The sequence below is a fragment of the Sceloporus undulatus genome, chromosome 2, assembly GCF_019175285.1.
Source record: "Sceloporus undulatus isolate JIND9_A2432 ecotype Alabama chromosome 2, SceUnd_v1.1, whole genome shotgun sequence".
Taxonomy (NCBI): Eukaryota; Metazoa; Chordata; class Lepidosauria; order Squamata; family Phrynosomatidae; genus Sceloporus; species Sceloporus undulatus.
The window spans coordinates 22640611-22661550 of NC_056523.1; the positions used below are offsets into that span (position 1 = coordinate 22640611).

Here is a 20940-nt window from a genome sequence, read left to right on the forward strand (position 1 = left end):
TTTATATGACAATTTGAAACTTTAAAAGCAAAAAGCTTAGTGTTGACAGATTGTGGTGAGATTTCTAGACAGTCACAAGCCAGACATGGTATTGTATCTGCTTTGGCTGAAGTCCTGAGTACACAGATGCATGCAAAGGTTTCACTGAAACTAGTGGCACTTAAAAGAAATGCTTTTAAGATCAGGATGTTTGTAAGAAGATGCACCTTAAGATAAGCAAGGTTGTAAGGCACAAACCTTGTTCACAGCTGGAGTGACAACCAGTAAGTTCTAACTAGTTGTCCGATGTGAAGGATGGTTCACCTCTGCTGTGGGAGGTTAAATATATTTACTTAGTGCATTTCTCTCTCTTACTTTGGCCATGGATCTCCAAGACAGCTTGCAGGAGGTTGACAGGTACTCTCACATCTAGACATTGGAGAAGACAGGCATCACAGTGCAACAACGCACGGAGGACTACCCCTTGACTAGAAGGAAAAATATCCTGACCTCATGTAAGGCCATTTCCTACAATCCTATGTGGCCCAAAAGGTCTTTTTGTTGTTGTGTGCCTTCAAGTCATTTCTGAGTTACGGTGACCCTATCAACGATTAGATCTATATCAGCTCCCATTTCTGAAAAGCTAGAGGCATGTCATGATGTCATGTTAATTAAATGTATGTGTTGTTGTTTAAGAGAGTGAGCATGATGTAGTGGTTTGAGTGTTGGATTGTGTGTGTTGTGTGCCTTCAAGTCATTTCCAACATATGGTGATCCTAGGGCGAGTCCAGTCTGGGGTTTTCTTGGCAAGGTTTGTTCAGAGGAGGTTTGCCATTGCCTTCCGCTGAGAACATGTGACTTGCCCACAGTCACTCTGGGTTTCATGGCCGAGGTCGGATTTGAATCTTGGTCTCGAATCCTAGTCCAGTGCTCTACTACTTAATATAAATGTAACTCGCTGGCTGAGGTAGTGCAGAGAGTGAGTGAAAGAGGCTGAGGGCACTCCCACCTAGTTCCATGGAGGCAGACACTGCGTCAAAGAGGATTTGGAAAATGACTTTCAAGCACAGTTCTTGCTCCCTGGTGTCCGCTGACATTTCTGCCACCAGATGTCGCCTTCTCTCTTAATGCTGGCTTTGCCACAGACTTGGAGAACAGCTGTGCCAATTTCCTGTTCTCTCCACATCCTGGCGGAGGAGTCAGGCTGGGCTGTTGCATTGTGGGACTGATAATACAAGAACAGGGCTGTGGTGGCTTGTTCTTTGCTTTATAGAGAGGAGAGAGAGACAGAGAGAGCAAAAAAGAGGAGGAGGGATGGGGCTACAAAAATCTCAGCCAAGCGGAAGACTGCATTATGTTGCTTGCACAGACATTTAAGACTAGTACATCTTCCCGTTTCCAGACTGAATAGCAAGCCAGATAGGAAGCTACTGTTTTAAGAGGCCTCATTCAATAAGCCATTAAAAGAAAGACTGTAACTCAATGTGGCTTGCAGGTAACAGGATCACCGAGTTGGGAGAGACCCCAAGGGGCATCCTGTCCAATCCTCTGCCATGCAGGAAGACACAAAGAACTCCTAACAGATGACCATCCAGCCTCTGTTTAAAAACCTCCAAAAGAGGAGGATCCAGTACTTCCACTGTCAAACAGATCTTACTGTGAGGAAATTCTTCCTAATGTTGAGGTGGAATCTCTTTTTCTGCGGTTTAACTCTTATTGCTCCATGTCATATTCTCCAGAGCAGTAGAAAACAAGCTTGCTCCATCTTCAACATGACCTCCCTTTAAATATAGCACCCCTTAACCTTCTCTTCTCCAGACTAAACAAACCCAGCTCACCAAGTCTCTCCTCATAGGGCATGATTTATTAGTTACAGTTCTACTTCAAAGATTTATTAGTTACAGTTCAAGTACAGTACTTCAAATACAATCTCCTCTGAATAATCTTGCCAAGAGAACCCCATGATAGGTTTGCCTTGGGGGCACTGTAAGTTGGAAACAACTTGAAGGCACACAACAAAATATTTCTAAGGATCAAACATAGCTCTCCTCCCACTTTATTTTCACAAGCCTGGGAGGTACTGTCGAGAGAGTGACCATCCTCATTGAACTAATACTGTTAGTTGGGGATATCAGTGTGCAAAGAAATTTGTAGCACCTTTGAGACTGTGGGAAAGAAGTAGTAGCATGAACTTTGAGACATTTCATTTACTTTCTTAGAGGCAAGTCTATGAAACCTGCTGCTACAACTTCCTTCACACAGTTAGTCTCCAAGGTGCTACAAACCTCCCAGCATACTGTCCCCAGCTCCAGTTGGGGCTCCAATCGGGATCACTTGAGACCCAGTTGAACACTCTTAAATACTGCACCACACTTGCACTCATGCCACTAGTGAATTATTTTACCCTCCCACCACGTATAGAGATCATTTTCTGTTTGTCACATGGCTCCTTAAAGCACAGAAGCCCTGCCAGGAAACAAAGAGACTTCTCCAAGTGCTGGTCCTTATGTTCTCAAAATGCCACCATCCATGCACAGGAAGGGATTCACCAGCTTCCAGGCTCGTTCCAACATGGCAACCATGATGCCACACTATTTCTAAACCCACTTGGTATTTCTACCCAATTGCCTCCTCCAAAACCTTTAAAAAATATTACTCTTCATGGTTTTATGAAGAAGATGGCTTGATGGATGACATCCTGATATTCCTATAAAAACCATTGCTCTAATTACTACTGATCCATGTATCTGAAAGCAAGTCCACTGAAACCACTGGTTCACCTGCAAATAAGCTTTAAGCCCTAGTGCACAATCCTGTGCGTGCTTACACAAAAGTACATTCCATTGAGTTCAATGAGACCTTTCAAAAAGTAGCTGTGACTGCAGTCCAAAACTATTTGGGTTTAAGCCCCATTGAAATTAGTGAAAAATTCTTATCTGTAAACACACTCAGGCTAACTTCATTCAAATTAGTACATAGAGAGATCGTGTAGCACCTTTGAGACTAACTAAAAGAAATTTGCAGCATGAGCTTTTGTAGACCTCAGTCTACTTCCTCAGATGCATTACAAAAGCTCATGTTACCAATTTCTTTCACTTAGTCTCAAAGGTGCTACAAGATCTCTCTATGCACTGATTCTACAGGTTTTCACGGCTGTATCATTCAAATTAATTAACGTAACGCTTTGCATTTTAAGATTGCATACATTTAGCATTGATGAAATGTTTTAAATGACAAAAATGTTTCCATGGAACTGCCCTTTGTTGCTGCTTATTCAAGTGTCTGCATGGCCTTCTCCAACTTGGTACTTTCTAGATACATCTTCTATCATCCCCATTCACCATGGCAAGGGGGGACTGTAATCACAAACACCTGGAAGGTGCAGGCTGGGGAAAGCTGTCCTGGGCTGACACTAGAACAATGAGTCTGGTCTTTGCTGTGGGAAATTTGGTGAAAATGAACACAATTGGGAGATGTGACACAGTAGACCACAGGCTACATGGAGTCCACAAAAAGGAGATGAGGTTAGATATATAACATCTACTGTATATATAAAGTCAATTATATTAGATTTTGCCTTTTTATCCTGGGAAAATTTTACCCTGCAACCTTTTCTGTGTGGCAGCTCCCCTGTCACTGCTAAACTGAGGGAAAGGCATAGATACTCTAAGCCATCCCAGCAGAAATCAGCAAAAGGGGATAGCTTGGCCCCGAGCGGATATACAGAGCTCTTTGTTCTGGCATTGTCAGACTGATCTTTCCCTTCCGCTCCTCTTCCCATGTGTTATCTTTTTATATTTGGGAGCCCATGTCTTCATTTCACTTATGTGCAGCGTGAATCAGCAGCATGCATACGGAATATTAATTGCTCAGAGATGTTCAGGGAGGGTTGTTTTTTAAAGTATAAATATGTAGCTATGCAGTTAAGCCTTGCTTATATCCATTCATTCCAGCAGGTGTGGTAATTCTGGCCAGGAACAAAACATACAGACCCCTAAACAGGATGTTCTAAACCAGGAAAGAGAAATGTTTACTCCAAACAAGTTCAGAGTGATTTCCTACTGCAGCCACCATGTGTAGCTGTAAGAAGGGTGCCACAAGTAATGGGAAGAACATGCTAAGCTTTGAAGAAGCGACTATGTAGGACAGCTTGCTGTTTGAATCAAAGCCGAACTTCAGAATACAACATGTACAAGGTATGTACAGTAGGCCCTTGATATTCACTGGGATTTGGTTCCAAGACCGCTCCTGTTGATACCCAAAATCTGTAGGTGTTCAAATGCCTTTATATACAGCGGCACAGTAAAATGGTGTCCCTTACATAAAACAGCAAAATTAAGGTTTGGTTTTTGGAGTTCATGAGAAACTGCCATGATGGAACTTGGATTTTTTCTGTGAAAGCCCAGTCCAATTCTATAGTAGACAAAGTTGGGGGGGGGCATTTCTTGGATGGCTCCTGTTAAAAGTTTCCCATGAGTAACTGTTACTCAGAGGAAATTGCACCACAACTGGCGAGATTCCCTGCAGAGAATCACTTCATTCAGAAAGCTGGATTGAACCCCCAACCCTCCCTCCCTCCCTCCCTCGCATGCCCTTTGAAGGTGTGGTGCCTCCTTGAATACAGATCCAAGGCTTTGTGTAAAAGAGTTGGGGAGAGAGAAGACAAGAGCTCTGCTCAGGTCCTATGAAGCCATGCCTGTCAGCTCCTTAATTCTCCACTTTGTTGGCATATCTGGGGGTAGCTGTGTGGGCCATACAGCAAAGTATCATACCATTAGAAATCCACAAACATGGGCATTTGAGCTGGTCAATAAAGGTATCACAGTTTTGTGGATTTGGGGTGTTGTTATACTCTGTTGGTACAGCAGGCGGGTGGGGAACTTTTTGGAGGGCTTCTTTGGCCTGGGTCTGCCATCAGCCCCACAGAGCAAAGCCAGTGGCAGTTGAGGGGAAGCCAGTCAGAGGACCAGACATATCTGTGACCTCCCTAATGGAGTCCATCCCACATGCGGCCTTTTTCCTAGCATTATTGTTTATTCCACGGAGCCATGCCTTCTCACGATGTGGCCAACCTTCATCGTCCTGGCTTCCAGGGAAGGTTTGGGCCTTCCCATCACTGGCTCCACTTTGCTGCCTGCCCACAAAGGGCTCCCAAGCAGGTCTGCCAATCCAAAGGCATCCCTCCCTTGAGGGAGAGAACTACGGGACCCAACACTTTTCGGTGGGTAGTGGTTTCTCTGGAGAAAGGAACCCAGGGGGCCTCTCTCCAAATCTGGAGGCATCTGGTCCCAGGGGGAGGAAAAAGAGAAACTGGGCTGGGGGGGAGGGAAGAGGGAAGCTGCCCTCAGGAGCAAGTCCCTGGGGATTGTAGGGAGCTAAGCTGAGTAACATATATATGGATTGGTTTCTTCTTCCCCATCATAGAATCAGAGTTGGAAGAGAGCCCCAGGGCCCTCCAGCCCAACCCCATTCTGCCATGCAGGAACTCTCAGTCAAAGCATCCCCTCTGGCAGATGATGAGACTCCCTCCAACACTTCTCCCAGGGAAGGCGTTATTTAACTGCAAAGAGCAATTGCAATGACTGGGTTCTCCCTGGCCATTTAACTATTAAGAAGAAACCCACCGCAAAAGACTGGGTTCTTCCACGTTATTCAACTGCCAAAAACACCCAAAGCTCCAGCCGCAGGAGCGCTAACCTGTCCCAGGCAAGGCTCCCACCCCGCATTGCGCATGCGCGCTCCCTTCCTCTCAGAACACATTCTTTTCCCTTCCTCCTCTTCCTGCACCGCCGCCGCTAGCGAAACCACCCAAGCTGACGCATGCGCCGTGGGGGACCGTTCTCGCACTAACTACTCCCCCTCCCAGATCTTATTACTCAGTGCGCGTGCGCAAAGAAAAAAACTCCAGAGAGCCATCCCTTGAAAGCCCAGCCCCCACCCTCATGCCACGTGTCCCCAAGCAGCTCCTCCAGCCCCACGTGGGATTCACCTCCCCACCGTCGAGCCCAACCAATCAGGACGCGGCCTCGCCCTCGAGCACGTAGAGCAGCCGACCCACGTGCGCAGAGTCGGCGGCGAGCGGGCGAGCGCGCGCTCCTAACAGCCACTCCCCCAACATAACTCCACCCAGTTCTCTCACCACCACTTTCTTCCACCGCTCTTTTTACTCACTCACTGACACTGAGGCGACTCTTCCGCCGCGCTTTCATTTTATATCCCTGCTGAGGAGGAGGGGGTGGGGGAAAATAATTTTTTTCTGATTGGCATTCTTATCGACTAATCGAGTGTAGGGTAGGGTCAGACGCTTGGCAACGCGGCGGAAAGAGAGAAGCCCCTCCCTACTGAGGAAGGGAAGGGGGTGGGACATCGTCTTTCTGATTGGCGTTCCTATCGACCAATAGAGTGTAGAATAGCGGGAGGTTGAGACGCTCGGCAACTGAGAAAGACAAAACCCTCCCTCCTTGCGAGGGTATAGAAGCGGGGAGACTTTTATACCCCTGCTGAGGAGGCGGGGGGGTGGGAAACGTCATATTTCTGATTGGCGTTGTCATCGACCAATAGAGCATGAGGGGAGGCTGAGGAGCCTGCTGTGGAGGAGAGGGGTGGGACATAGTCTTTCTGATTGGCGTTCCTATCAACCAATGGAGGGGAGGGGAGGGTAAGGCGGGAGATTGAGGCGCTTGGCAACGGGTAGAGAGAAAGAGAGCCCTCCCTCCTCGCGGAGGTATAGAAGCGGGGAGACTTTTATACCTCTTCTGAGGAGGGGGGGGGGTAGGACACATCGTCTTTCTGATTGGCGTTCCTATCAACCCATCGAGAGTGAGGGGAGGCTGAGGCGCTTGGCAACGCGGCGGAGAGAGGGAGGCGGGAGACTTGAGAGCGAGCGAAGGCGATGGTGCGGGGAGGCTGTCCAATGAGAGGGCGCGGGTGGGCGTGGCCGGGGCGCCCCTGGCGCCAGCGCTGGGAATCCCCGTGCGCTCAGTGCCGTTTCCGCCAGGGCTGCTGCTTCTGCTGCTGCTGGCAATTGACTGTTGCTGCCGAAGGGGGAGGGGCTCCGCTTGGCTGCCTGCCTCTCGCTCTCTCACTCTGAGGCCGAGAGCGCGCGCTCCTTCGCCCGCCTGCCCACTAGGAAAGACCGTGGCGCCGGACGGGGCCTAGTGCCGGGGGCCCGGGTGACGGGCCGGACAGGTCAGCCGAGGCGAAGGAAGGCGGGCGGTGGGTCCCTGAGGGAGGGAGGGAGGAAGGAAGGGGCCTCGGTTGGAGGGAGAGGGCGGGAAAGTTAGAGAGAGGCGAAAAGAGCGGGGGTCTCTCCTTCCCCCAAGTCCTTCCTTCTAAGCGCATCCGAAGTGTCTCACAGACTCCTTTCCCCTTCTCTCTTTCCAGCTCTCCCGAGACTTTATTGCCCTTATTATCATTGTTATTATTATTGCAGATATTCCCAGGAAATGTTTGGAATGACAGCGTTGTCTGTGCGAGGAAAGGGTTTATAGTATTATACAAAAACAATATATTTTAATAATGGAATTTAATAATAATAATAATAACAACAATAATTAGGCATGGAGGGGGATAGAAATAACATTTATTATCATTGTTCTTATTGAATAACAATATTCTCAATATTGGTCTCTCTCTGGAGGAGGGAAGGGTCAGGAAATGGAGCCTCTCATAGATATAGATATAGATATATAGATATTGGGGGGGAGAAGTAAAGGGGGAGAGCCCCTGCTTCCTTGCCGCCTGAGAGGGCCAGAAGAAGACACACGCGCGTCATGTGTGAATGCAGAAAGGGATACTCGGAGCAGAAGGAAGGGGGCTGGCTGTCTTTCCTTTCCCTTTCCCAGCCCTAAGGCCTCCCTCCCTCCCTCCCTCCCTCCCTGGGAAGTGTGCGTTGCAGAGGCTTCTCCCCCCGAGGCCTAAGAATGTAATGATTATGGAGGGTTTGTGGGGGAGGAAAGGGAGCCCCTCACATTTTTGTGGGGAGAAGGAGGAAAGAGGGAGCGACCCCCTGCTTTCTTTCCTGCGGCCTCAGAGTGCCAGAGAAAAGACACGCGTCTAGACGCCTGTAACGTGCGAATGGGGATAACCTGGAAACTTGGAGAGAGAGAGAGAGAGAGTCTCTGCTTTCTCTCCCCTTCCCCCATCCCACAGCCTTCATATTAAGCGCCTCCTTCTCCGGTTCCTTCTGAAGTCTTCCAGAGGCCTTTCCTCCCTCCCTCCCTCCCTCCCTCCCTAAAATAAACCTCCCGACCGAGTCCTTGCCTGCCTTCTCTTTACTTTCTGTGTTATTGTATCCTATTTATCTTCAGAAGGGCGGCTGCTCAGGGCAGAAAGTCGGGATAGACATGAAATAAAATCAAACGACCAAATGGGTCATGAGAGAGTCTGGGGCTGGAAAGGAGGAAATGGGGGAGTCCCGGGCGTTTTTGCGGGCAGAAAGGAGGAGAGAGAGAGAGAGCCCCTGCTTTCGTGTTTCCTTGCCTACGCCTGGCGCCCCCCTTTTCTTTGCAGCCTCGGAGGACACGTGTGTGATGTGTGAATGCGGAGAAGCGGGGCTTCCTAGGAGGGGGAATCCCCCTCGAGTGGGGCCCATAGTGAAGCCAGGGGGGCGGGTAAGAAGGGAGGGAGGTAAGGGGGGCATGGCTCTCTTTTTTGCTCCCACACATCACCCCCCACCTTCCTAGTTGTGGGGAAGGGGTTTTTCTTTCCAGGCTTTGGAGGACTGCAGGGCCCCAATGGCGATCCTGCTAATGCCCTGCCTCTCTCTCTGTATGTGTGGGTTCCTATGCCTCTCCCTCTCTCTAGTTCTATCTCTCTAACTCTGTTTCTCTCTCTCTCTGTCTCTATGTTTCTCTCTGTGTGTTTCTATGCCTCTCTCTCTCTGTGTTTCTATGCCCCCCTCTCTCTGGTTTTGCAGGAGGGGGAGGCCAGCGATGGTGTCGGGGGTGGGAAAGACATATGGGGAGGGGGGAAAGGGGAAGCAGGGGAGGGAGCCTCCTTGCTTCTTAGTATTTGAGTTCCCAAGCAGGACTCTCTCTCTCTCGGTGCCAGTGGGGGGGGAGGTGGTGGTGGTGGTGGTGGTGGGAAATAGCCAAGGAAGTCTTTTGTGGGAATGTGGGAAAATCCCCTTTTGGGACCAGGGCTGCCACTTCAGAGCAGCCGCTTGCCAGGAAATTGTGTGTGTGTGTGTGTGAGAGAGGGAGAGTGTGTCTCTGTGTGCCTTGCACACACACACCCCAGTCTGCCTGCACTCCTGTGTGAGTTCACCATTGCCTTTCCTCTCTCTCTCTCTCTCTCTCCATGTGCTGAAGCAGCTTCCCCTGAGCTGCTCCTTCCCTTCCCTTCCCGCCTCCTCCCTTCCCTCCTCCTCCTCCTCCTCCTCCTGGGCTGTCTGCTTCTGACTCGCTGGCTCCTCCAGGCAAATGGGGGAGGAGGAGGTGTTTGACCTGCATTTTCTGCTTTCTCATGGTGCTTGTGTGGCAATGGTGGTGGTGCACTTTAATAATCCCTTTCTCCTTTCCCCTTGCCTGCTCTGTGGAGGGATGGAGATTGGATTTTCACAGCCCTTCATTGTCCAACCCGTGTGTATATGTGTGGGTTTGTGTTTTGTTTTTGTAAAACTGGTTCCCCTGCCTTATTTCGTGTCCCTCCTCTTGCAGTACAGTACCTTGCAAATACGCTAATGGTGGTGAGCAAGGTCGCCATAGCCCCTCTTCCCAGCAGCTTGCCCTTGGGATGCAAGTGGCCAGCTGCTTCAAATAGAGTCTGGGTTGTGCTTTGAGACTTACCCTGTTTTTGATAATGTGAGGAATAGTTTGTTTGGTAATCAGGGGAGAGTTTGTAGAGGATTGGAGAAAAGACAGCAGCTTCTTCCATGAGAATAGTGGGAGATTTTAGTTTGTTCAGTTACTCCTCAGGTTCAAGCAGCAATCCTTACGTTCAGGGAGATCTTTGTAAAATAGGAACAAAACACACCACTGTGATCCCTTGTGCTGAGGCTGCTGTTAATGGGAAGGGGAGATAATGGCCCTTCCAGGGTGGCTTCCTGCACTTTCTCTCCCTGGCCCATTATGTAATTGGAGCCTTTTAGGGTTCACAAGCAAAGGCTGGACAGCAGAATAAAGTGATTTCGTCTTGAAAGGGGATGGGGCCATGGCATCAAAAATATGATTTTTGTCAGAATATACAGTACATATCCACAACTGCGGAAATATTTTCCACATGATCTCTCTTTAGAGACTTAGGAGATGGGTGACAGGCGGCACAAAGATGTACTACTTCCTTAATGGTGTGCAGGGCTCTCCCTTTTCACCTATGAAGGTGACATCAGACACTCCCCCCCTCTCTTACACACACACACACACAGAGCTGGCTCAGGAAGTCAGTTTTGCTAGCTGCGACTTGCAGCACAGAGGTGACTGAGGGTGTTGCTTTGCCTTAGATCCTGTGGGTGAGCCTTCAAGGCGGTGACAAGCAGCTAATGTTGGCTCCAGAGCTCTGGTTGCTACGTGAGAAGCTTCAGTGGTGTTGGTTGCTGTCTCCAGGGAAGTACAGCAGTGCAACCTCCATTAATGCTGCACTTTGGAGATGGCTGGTTCCTATATTGAGAAGGGACTTCTTCTGCATTTTGAAGGTTTTGAATCAGAAGGGTGTGAATTTAGCCCATCTGGCTTTTCTCTCCCCAGTCTTTGAGGCTGCATTAGGATGTCACCTAAAAATTCAAAAATATCTTACTTGGTTTTCAGAATATTGAAGACAGTGATAATTGATCAGATCTTTCTGCAGTGAGAGAAATGGAGCTTCTGGTCTGGGACTGCAGTCTTTGACTTCAGCATCTTTTCTAGTAAATCAGACAGCCAGATGCTTTTCTTATTGTTTGTAGATCTTTTCCCTCCCCTTCCATTGCCTGGGCCTCCCTTGCTTTAATGACAGGAATTTCTGCTTTGTGCAGTGGGTGTGTACAGCAGACACCAGCCTCCCAGTGCTCAGAGGATTTTCCATTCATGGACTAGAGTGCAGTCAAAATATGACATGTTGCTTTTGCAAGTGGCAGCAAATTATATCCCAGAGAATTGCCCCTTCCTGCTATGTACTTGGACATAGTGCACACTGAGGTGTTTGAGGTCCATTTGTGCTAAATCTGCTCGCCCTATATGTACTGGACTAGGAAAGTCTGTTTCTAATGTCTTATAAAAGACTCTTGGGTCTTCCACCAGGTATTCTTTCCAGTTATAGAAGGGCAGAGATTGGATTAATGCCAGAATTATACTTTGTTTTGTGTGCTATGACGATCTTGAACAGTTTTTCTATAGGTGCCTCTCCAAGTCAGTGATGCAGGCTTTCCTAAGGAGGCACTGGTAGTTTCCAGGGAAATTCCAAACCCATCTTCACATCCTCTTGTGTCTTTACTTCGTCAAGGGCTAGAATGTTGAAATGCCTTCCAAATTGATAGAGGATAGGTAATTACCTTACTTCCATGATGATAATACCAGGGAGCCAGTGTTGGAAACAATGTTAGGTTGTTTTCAAGCTTCATAATGCTTGAAAATGCATGTTGTACCTCCCCTCATCTCTTGATCTGCCTGACCTAGGCTGGAATGACACTATCACCTTGATTGTGGGGGAGTCATGTAAGAGTGTGGTTTTGACAGTCCCTTGAATAAAGATTTTATATTTGCAGACATTGATAACTATACCAGGAGAATTTGACATGATCATACTATGTCAAAACATGTTAGTTTATACTGTGGCATTTTAAATTTGTGCCATAGTTTTCTAAGGTGACATGACATCAATGTCATAACAAACTGTGGAGTTTTAGATAAAACATCCTTTGTTCCTATAGTGCAGACCTGGATCATAACTGGTTTTGAGTTATTTCTGAGAGTAGCTACTGACCTAGATATTGTTTTAGAGGACTTGATCCATGGGGAAAGGTGGATAAGAAATAAATATTATTAAATGTCTGGCTTTAGAAGATCAGTATAACACTAGAAAAATTCAGATTCCTGAGAATCCAAGTCATGTTTTTAGAGGTCAGTATCACATTTTAGGAACAACAGTAAACAAGACATCTGGGGTTTTCCAGATCTGATGTTCACAGTATAGGAGGCTTTAACAGCATTGCTTAGGACATCTGCATCTTGAATTTTGCAAGTTTTAGTTGATTCTACAAAATGGGCATCATTTTGGCCAGAAGGTCTGTGTTTGACTCAACATGCTGCAATCCTAAAATCCACTTTCACCATTAAAGCTGCTTTGCAGTATTTCTTATGAGCTTGCTTGGATGTACCTTTGTGAAGCGAGGAACTGGAAGATAGTATCTTAGCCCATTTTAAAATAGTAATAAAATAAAAATGATACAAAGGATCAGATAAATTTAGAGATATCTCCCCCCCTCCACCAGCTTCCTGCTCCAAAGAAGCAGAAATAGAATTTTCAGATTGAAACTGTGGGATATGTAGCCCCCTCATACTTCTGAAATAGAGCAAAGGATTCATGTTCTGTTCAAGAGGTAAACAGAATTAATTGTGGCAAAACCTAACATATTTCTACTATGCTAGATGATGTTAAATGATTGCTATAAGTAAGTGGTATCAGAAGCAAGTCTTTAGGGGTCTTTAGCATGTTCTACACTATCTCTTCCACATTTTGCAGAAAATATTAAACTTTTTCATCAGTCTTCCCATAAGAGCCAGTATGGTGTAATAGTTTGAGTGTTGGATTAGGAGACTTGGAAACTAGGTTTTGAATCTCTGGCCATGAAACCCACTGGGTGACCTTGAGCAAGGCACACTTTTCCAGCCTCAGAGGAAGGCAGAGCAAACCCCCTCTATACAAATCTTGCCAAGGATCCCTGTGATAGGTTTGCCATAAGTCAGGCACACAAACCTGGTGGATATGCATGTCCAAAACCTGACAGGATTCCATGAGAGTGATAATGGCAGGTAGAGTGGCATTTGTTGAAAATATGGAAGTGTTTGCTGAGTACAGTACTGTATCTGCTAAATAATATTTTAGTTTGGTGTCCTTATTATAAACCACATTCATAGTGAAAGTACTTCACTACATCAGAATTGGACAGAAATTAAGTAATGGGTCGGCAGAAAGACCATAGTCTACTTATCTCACTGTTGTCACTTAGCTTTTCCGTAGATTTGTGCTGTTCATCACACATTTTAGTAAAGGACATTACAGGTTGCAGATCTTGCTGGTGTAACTGCTTATACAAAGATATTAAAAGGCCCTTAGGTTGTTCTTAAAGACATATTTTGTGTATGTTGTGATTTTGGAAGTTAAACTGAAACAGCATCATCACAATAAAGTGTTGTTGAGATGTTGTCATATGTTTGTAAACATGTATTTAGAAGAAACAAGGACACTAAAAGCCAGCACTAAACAAATGAATTTCATGATATTCTTTTATTAACAATGAGTTTCTCTTCTAATGCAGAGGAATGAGGAACTGAATGAAAGTGATAGGACTGGGTAGTTTCTAAAATTCTCAGTTTGAATAATGGCTAACAGAACAGATAAGGAACTGACTTGGTATTTTATTATTATTATTATTATTGTTTTGTTCTGACACGGTTGCCTTTAGCAGCATAGGGTCATAAAAGACCATTGAAAATAAATACACAGGGTTTGGGAAATTGAAATGTTAGTTCTGCTTCACTGGCATAGCACATTTTATTCATGTTAGAGACAATTCTGGAGCAGTTTTCTCTAATATCCAGTTGAAGACACAGGTTACACCGGTGTAAAAGTTGCATGAATGGACTCCTATGGCAGCAGTTCCAGAATTCATTTATGTTCAGTGGACTTGCTTGTAGCCTTTCTTCTATACATCTAAGTATATTCTATTCAAATATGAGTATCTAAAATTAAAAATGAAGCCCAAATACCCTCATGGTACCAGATCCTGTTTGATCTTGGAAGCTAACCTGATTCATTCCTGGCTAGCACTTTTGGATGGTAGACTGCCAATGAATATTAGGTCTTTCTTTGTTTCTGCTAGTAGTATTGTCTCATATGCATATCTTAGGGTTGTTAATGTTCCTTCTTCCTATCTTCCATCCTCTGGCCTCTGAGTCTAAACCCGCTCTGTGTATGATATTTTCTGCATATAGATTGAATAAATAGGGTGATGGTATGTAGCCTTCCTGACCCCTTGCCATTTGGGAACCTTCTCTGTATTCTGTTCTGATACCAGCCTCTTGTCCTGAGTACAGGTTACACATCAGGACAATCAGATGTTATGGCCCTCCCATTCCTCTGTGTGCAAGCCATAGCTTTTGTGATCTGTGCAGTCAAAGGCTAACATAAAGTGCCAAAGTTGGAGTGATGGTGAATGTTAAAAAAAACAAGATAAGATTTACAAGAATTTGTCCTAGACAATGAGAAAATTGAAATAGTTAAAGAGTTCCCAAACCTTGGTTCAAATATTGATCAGAACAGAGACCGCAGTCAGGAAATTAGAAGAAGAAATTAGAAGAAGAAGAAGAAATTAGGAAGGGTTGCTGTGAAAGAACTGGACAAGGTCACAAAATGTAAAGACATAACTGTGAACACTAAAGTGAGGATCATCCAAGCCATTATATTCCCCATCACCATGTATGAATGTGAGAGTTGGACAGCAAAAAAGCTGATGGGGAGAAAATAGACTCATTTGAGATTTAGTGCTGGAGAAGGGTAGTGTGAATACCATGAGTGGCCAAGAAGATAAACAAATGGGTTCTTAAACAGATCAAGCCTGAACACACTCTAGAAGACAAGATGACTAAATTGAGGCTGTTGTACTTTGGTCACATTGTGAGTTAAAAATGAACCATTAGGAAAGGCAGTGATACTAGGAAAGGTAGAAGGCAGTAGAAAGAGAGGAAGACCACATACTAGATGGATAGACTCAAATCAGGGAGGACACAGGCCTGAGCAGAGAGGTTGAGGATAGCGGGTCTTGGAGATGCTTCATCCACAGGGTCATCATGGGTCAAATTCAACTCAAGAACAATAAAACAACTAATACCAAGTGCTGTTAAAAGGAACTGGCAAAGCCACCTCTGAATATTCCTTTGAAATTCATGGGTTCACTGTAAGTCGACAGGTGACTTAAAAGCATGCAAACAAACTCTTCAGGATATAGAGAAGGGAAATACAACTGTTATGTTGTTTGGCTAAACATTAGTGTTCAAATGTCCCATGCACTTATCAAATTAAAACAGGAGGACCCTGAAGTACCATGTTTGCTGCTACACAGATGTTCTGACCAAATACTAGGTGGCCCAAATTATGTGTTTAAGGCCCTGTTCAAGCTGGCCTGGGGGCAGAGTTCAAGCATCACATCCAAATAATGCATGCCCTGACTCTGCCGCCCAGGGCGCCATGCTGCCCTGTGTCGCTTCACACAGCGCACGGTGTCATGGCGCTCCTCTGGCACTGCGTCCATATGACGCAGCACTAAAGGAGCGCTGCCAGGCCACGACAATGCTGCTATGGCAGCCTTTCCAGGGCACAAAAAGGAACTGCTTTTTACGGCTCCTTTTTGCAACCTGGAAATGCCCAAACAAGAGCGCCATGTGCGGTTGTTGCAGCTCCGTCTGAGACGTACTGCAGCGACAACATTGTGAGTTGGATCCCCACAGGGCTCCAGATTGACTCAGCCTTCCATCCTTTTGTAGGTCGGTAAAATGAGTACCCAGCTTGTTGAGGCCAATTGGTTTACACATTGTAAACCACTTAGAGAGTGCTGAGTTCACTATGAGTTCGTATAGAAATGTAAACATTATTGCTGTTGCTATACTCTCCACTAACGTGTCTGTAGCAGAGAAAAAAAAAGTCCAACTAAACCTTGTTCAGAGAACAGAATTGGTGTTGTGTTACAGTGGTAAAGGAGCAAGTGTCTGTCTTCAAAGAAGAATAAATATCTTCCTTGACCGAGCAGAGCTTTGTCTGTCCCAAAGATATTTGTGTTTCAAAAGAATGGCAATTTCCACTTGGTGTTCCTATGCAGTTGTTTCACCATATGGCTAGAATATGGTTATTGAGTGCTTACAATACGCCAGGGCAAAGGAAACATTGGCAATAATGTAATATCCCTTCACCAGATCTAATCCTCTTTATTGGCATATATTGATAAACTTCAGCATGTAGTGGTGAATTGAAAATTGAAGGGCTTCTTGTGTTCAGTTGTAGATGATCACAGACTTTTGGGTGCGTTTGGCCTATTAATAGATAAGTAACATTCATATTTACAGAGAAGAGGAGAAAGTTTGACACTGTTCTACTGGGGAGGATTACTGTCCATTACTTAATTCACAGTTTTCACCAGTAACATTTGCCCTTCTGGACTCACTTAGGGATACATTGTGAGTAAGTTGCTGGAAATCTTAGTCTATACTTCAGAGTACAGTATACTGACATAGTTCATAAAACTCAAATTAGCTTGTTCATGCTGAAAAGGGGATTGACTTCTTGTAATTGCATCCTTCTGCTGGTCGGTTTTGTGACTTCGTGTTATAGACACTGGTGTAAAATTCACTGAAGAGTGTAATTCTCTGCTTTAGCATTTCTTACTTGAAATTTCTTTAAACATTAGAAACATCTAGGTTTAAATAAATCCCAAAATTAGCTTAATAATTTTTTTATGAATTGAAAGAGAAACTTAGTAAATACCTGAAAAGTTACTGTATAGAATAAGGCTTCAGCAAAATGTACAAGAGTGACTAAAAAGGACACATGTTTAAACTGATGTTGTTTGATGTAAACAAGTTTACTTCTGTTAGTTCCCCAGGGTTCATGGACCTCAAGGTGTGTTAGCTAGATTTTGTGATGACAAGATTGTCATCTGAACAGAGGCTGGGACATGGTTGTTTCTATCCACAGATCACATACAAAGTTTGGCATGAACAATCCTCGCTGGTATGCAGATCTGTCTTGGGGTACATACCACTAAATATTCTGACATCGGTTAATGAGTTTCCTAATTTTGTGTTCATTCATTCACTTAATATTTGTTAGTACAGTTGAACCTTTAGTCCTCCAGATGTTCTGTACTTCAACTCTAGAATCACTGATCATTGGCCATGTTGGCTGTGGTATCTGAGAGTTAAAGACATATGGAGGACCAAAGACTGAGAACCACTAGAATCTAGGTTATATCCTATCTGTACTATAGTTAGGATAAACTCTAAGACCAACCCCCAAAGTAAGTCATTCTCTAAAAATAACCACCACACCTCCTTAACATTTTATTGTCAGGTTATCCTGTATGGAATCATTCTAATATCTGTAATATATTACTTTGCTACATGTAAATCAAATGGAAGGAGATATGAAAAACAGCAGGAGTTTAGGGAATGTGACTTTTGGCACCAATACCAAATTATGGTTTTGTGGAAGCAAATAGAAGGAAAGAAACCAGTGGACAAATTGCATTACATTTCAGCCAATTTGCCTTTGATCCCTTTCCATAATGATCAAAATGTACTCCCCCCTGTATAATACTTGATGTATTTCATGAGTCAATCCTGTCTACATTGCCACGTTTCAGATTGCCCTTTACCTCCATGTTGTTGTTGTTGTTGTTTAAGGTTGCTGGAGCATTGTCCCTGAAGTCAGATTGGGCCCAATGTGTAGAAGGTCTAACTCTATACCAGACTTCCCCAGTGTAGTGCCCTTTGGATATGGTGGACTGCAGCTCCCAGTTATGTTGGAAATTGTAGTCCAGCATATCTGAAGGGCTCCAGTTAGGGGAAGACTGATCTAAACCCACTAATTGGTCTCCAATATGTACAATTGCTCATTTTTAATTTATGATATAGAATAAGTTTAAGATGGTTGCCTTCAGTCTTAATTTTGCTGTTTACTTACTCATTTTGAAAAAATAGCTAATGGAGCAAACTGGAAAGTTATAGAAACTTCCCAGTACTTAAAAGTTACCTTCAGATTTTTGTGACTGCTAGGTAATGTTTGCACTTGGTGTTGATAATGCTAATCTAAAATCTAGATTGTGCAGGTTACATTTTGAAGTGCGTGTATGTTTATAAGTGCCCTAATACAAGTTGAAAGCCTGTAAATTTTATTCTTGTAAGATCTGCTTTTTCATGAACACTTTTCTGACACTTGTGTGTTGCTTCTGTTATTGTGGTAGTTGTGGTGGTTAAAAGGCTCTTAGGGGCTAGGCATGGTGGGCCTGATGGTGAATTTAGGATCTTAAGCTTTTAACTTTTTTACTTGTACTGGTTTAGTGAACTGGTTTTAACTGATGCCAACCTTGTCTGGACACATCTTTTCGTGTTAAGACCTGCTTATTTCAGATTATCTTAAATCTTTTCCTAATTGACTTAAGTTAGACTGAAATAGGTTTGATAAAACAGAAATAAGCTTTCATGAAAGAGATGTACTAGTTGAGCTATAGCATCATCAGTCAGCTGTTCTTAAAACCAGATTTGTTTTGTGTGCTGAAATGCTGCAGCTTTACAGCTTTTTAAAAAGTAGCCTTTTCTGTCAATTATTTGGTAAATGTGGATCAAGTATCTTGCATTGCCAGTTTTTGGGTAGATGCTCCCCTGTTACTGTAAGATGGAAGCCATAGTTCCCTTTCTTCTAGTATTTAGATAATTCATCTTGATGGTTTCAGTCCTTGTACTATATATACACAGTACTTGATATCATTAAAATGAATGTAACTGTTATTGTAAATAAATTATAGTTCCTTAATTCAAATTAAGTGTTAATGATGAAAATTACACACACACGCACACACGATGGATTCTTCCTTTTGCTTAGTAACAAATTCTATTGATCAGTGATTCTTAAGTCTTTCTGTGGGTGACTTGTCTATACATCAGCACATGAGAGAAATCTGAAATTTTCTGGAAAGCTTGGAAATTTGAGTTTCGAAGCTCAATTATGCATCAGCCCATGCTAGATATGGAGATGATGGGAGGTGTAGTCAACACATCTGGAGATTACCAGAGTGGGGGAGACTGCTCTCTAGTAAGAAACATTTAAAAAGAGATTGAAGCATTTCTGTAGTTGGATCACTTAATAAAGTCATGTTAAAGGGTTGCTTGCACTAGAAACATGTCAGTGACAGATCTCTAGCAACTTGTTTTCACTTTGCATTTCTGGTTAGTATACACTACAATTCCCAAGATGCTGCAGTTCTTATTGCATCTTATTAAATCTTATTGCATGCTGGGACATGTAAGCTTTATTGGTTATGTAAAATCAGCTCTACCACACACATTCAAACCATATAGCTCTTAGTTGTAATCTGTAAAACAGAGGTGGGAATAATGGAGTCTTCCAGATTTTGCTGGATTATGTATCTCAGCAGCCCTAGCCAGAATACCCAATGGCAAAGAATACTGGGAGTTGTAGTTTAACAATGTCTGAAGTTCATGCATCTCATCCTTGCTGTAAGATCTTAATGATGCTGTTTTTACAAGGTGATTAAATATGTAGCTTTGGTTTGTTTTTAGAAAAGTAGTCTGCTGGAGTCTTGTACCTTAAAGACAGACAAATTTATTACAGGCGGACTTTTGTAACCTTCACTATCAACTTTGAATTGGGAAGATGTAGTATGTAGGCCATGAAAACCCACGGAATGAGTTTCAGTCTATCAGCCTCAGAAGACAGCAATGGCAAACCCTTTCTGAAGGAACTTTCCAAGAAAACCCTGCAGTAGGTTGACCTTAGAGTTGCCATAAATTGGAAATGGCTTGATGGCAAACAACACACAGACACAGCATGGAGGAAGATATCCACTTACGTATTGATGCAGAAACATTTAAAAAGAAAAGAAAAGTGATTTTATTTTTTATTTATTATTTATTTATGGTATTTATACCCCGCCCTTCAGCCCTAATGGCTATCATTATATCAGACAAGTGTATATTTTACACTTGGCAGTTCTGCTCAGTTCTTGTGTTACTCACTTAAAAGTAAGGCAGGATTTAAAAAAAAATTTTTTTTAGTAATGTATGTTGGCAGTAAGAAGTCACAAAGATGTGGTCTAGGAAGTTTTATTGCCTACATTAAGAAAAAATAGCTGTTTCGCTGAAAAAGTCTGAGCTGCATCTATAGTCTGCTTTCAGGAATTGCTTTTTGAAGGGTCACATATGTTTGCTTCTTTTATTTCTTTTGACTGTTTCCTTCCAACTTCCAGTCTATAAATGCTAAAATACTACTCTTGGTTATCAAAAAGCATTCTTAAGCTTTTGTGGAGGATTTTGAAAGTGCCTCTGGATTGATATAGGTTTGATAAGTGAGCCAGATGGATGCTAGAGACAATTGGAATAAATGGTTGGAGTTTCAGACAAAGAACACAGTTAATAAGATAAAGCAATTTGAATGTCTCTAAGACTCAGTGTGCATAATTGTCCAGAAAGGGATGGCTGTTTACTCTCTCAATCTGGTGTAAAACCTTGCTTCAGATCAAATGGTATGTTGTACTATGAATGCCTCACTGTTCTGTAGTGGCCTAGCTGAACTGGGATTCTTTGCTCCTATGCAGACTAACAGATTAGTTTATTAGAGCTTTAGAGGTCATCACTGAGTATTGTGGCTAGATGAGGAAACAGTTAACAGGGCAGTGTCTGATAAGGTGGGCAAGTAGATTAGGAAGTGCTGGCTCAAAAGACATAGGAAAATACTCATTGCTTCCTTCTCCAGCAGTGGTGTTGCAGCTCTCTCTCTCTCTCTCTTCCCAGAAAGAACCTTTTGATTATAAGCAGTAAAATGCTCTCCTTTAAAAGGAGAGAGGGAAACTGCAGAGGGTTCTGGGATCATTTGCCATCACCTCTGGACCCCCATGGGCTGCACTAGTCGCTTCTGGAAGAAAATAGAAATGGCTGGACATTTATTTCCGGTTCCCAGAAAATTCCTTTTGTAGCCAAAAGTTACTCTCCTCTCCCCCCCCCCCCCACACAGAGGTTTTATTAAAGAATTATGCTTTTT

General features: G+C 43.9%; 1 protein-coding gene across 3 annotated transcripts in view; it reads left to right on the plus strand.

Annotated features, from left to right (window-relative positions):
• Nucleotides 1–6907: 6907 nt before the first annotated feature.
• SETD5 (SET domain containing 5) overlaps nucleotides 6908–20940 on the plus strand; it is a 68490-nt gene continuing 54457 nt past the window's right edge. For 2 of the 3 annotated variants that reach the window (XM_042449631.1, XM_042449633.1), the window contains exon 1: nucleotides 6908–7167. The gene's annotated coding sequence lies outside the window, so the exon portion shown is untranslated. Of the gene's footprint in view, nucleotides 7168–8568; nucleotides 8592–20940 lie in introns of those variants that run through there. The other variant, XM_042449632.1, reaches the window with a different exon arrangement.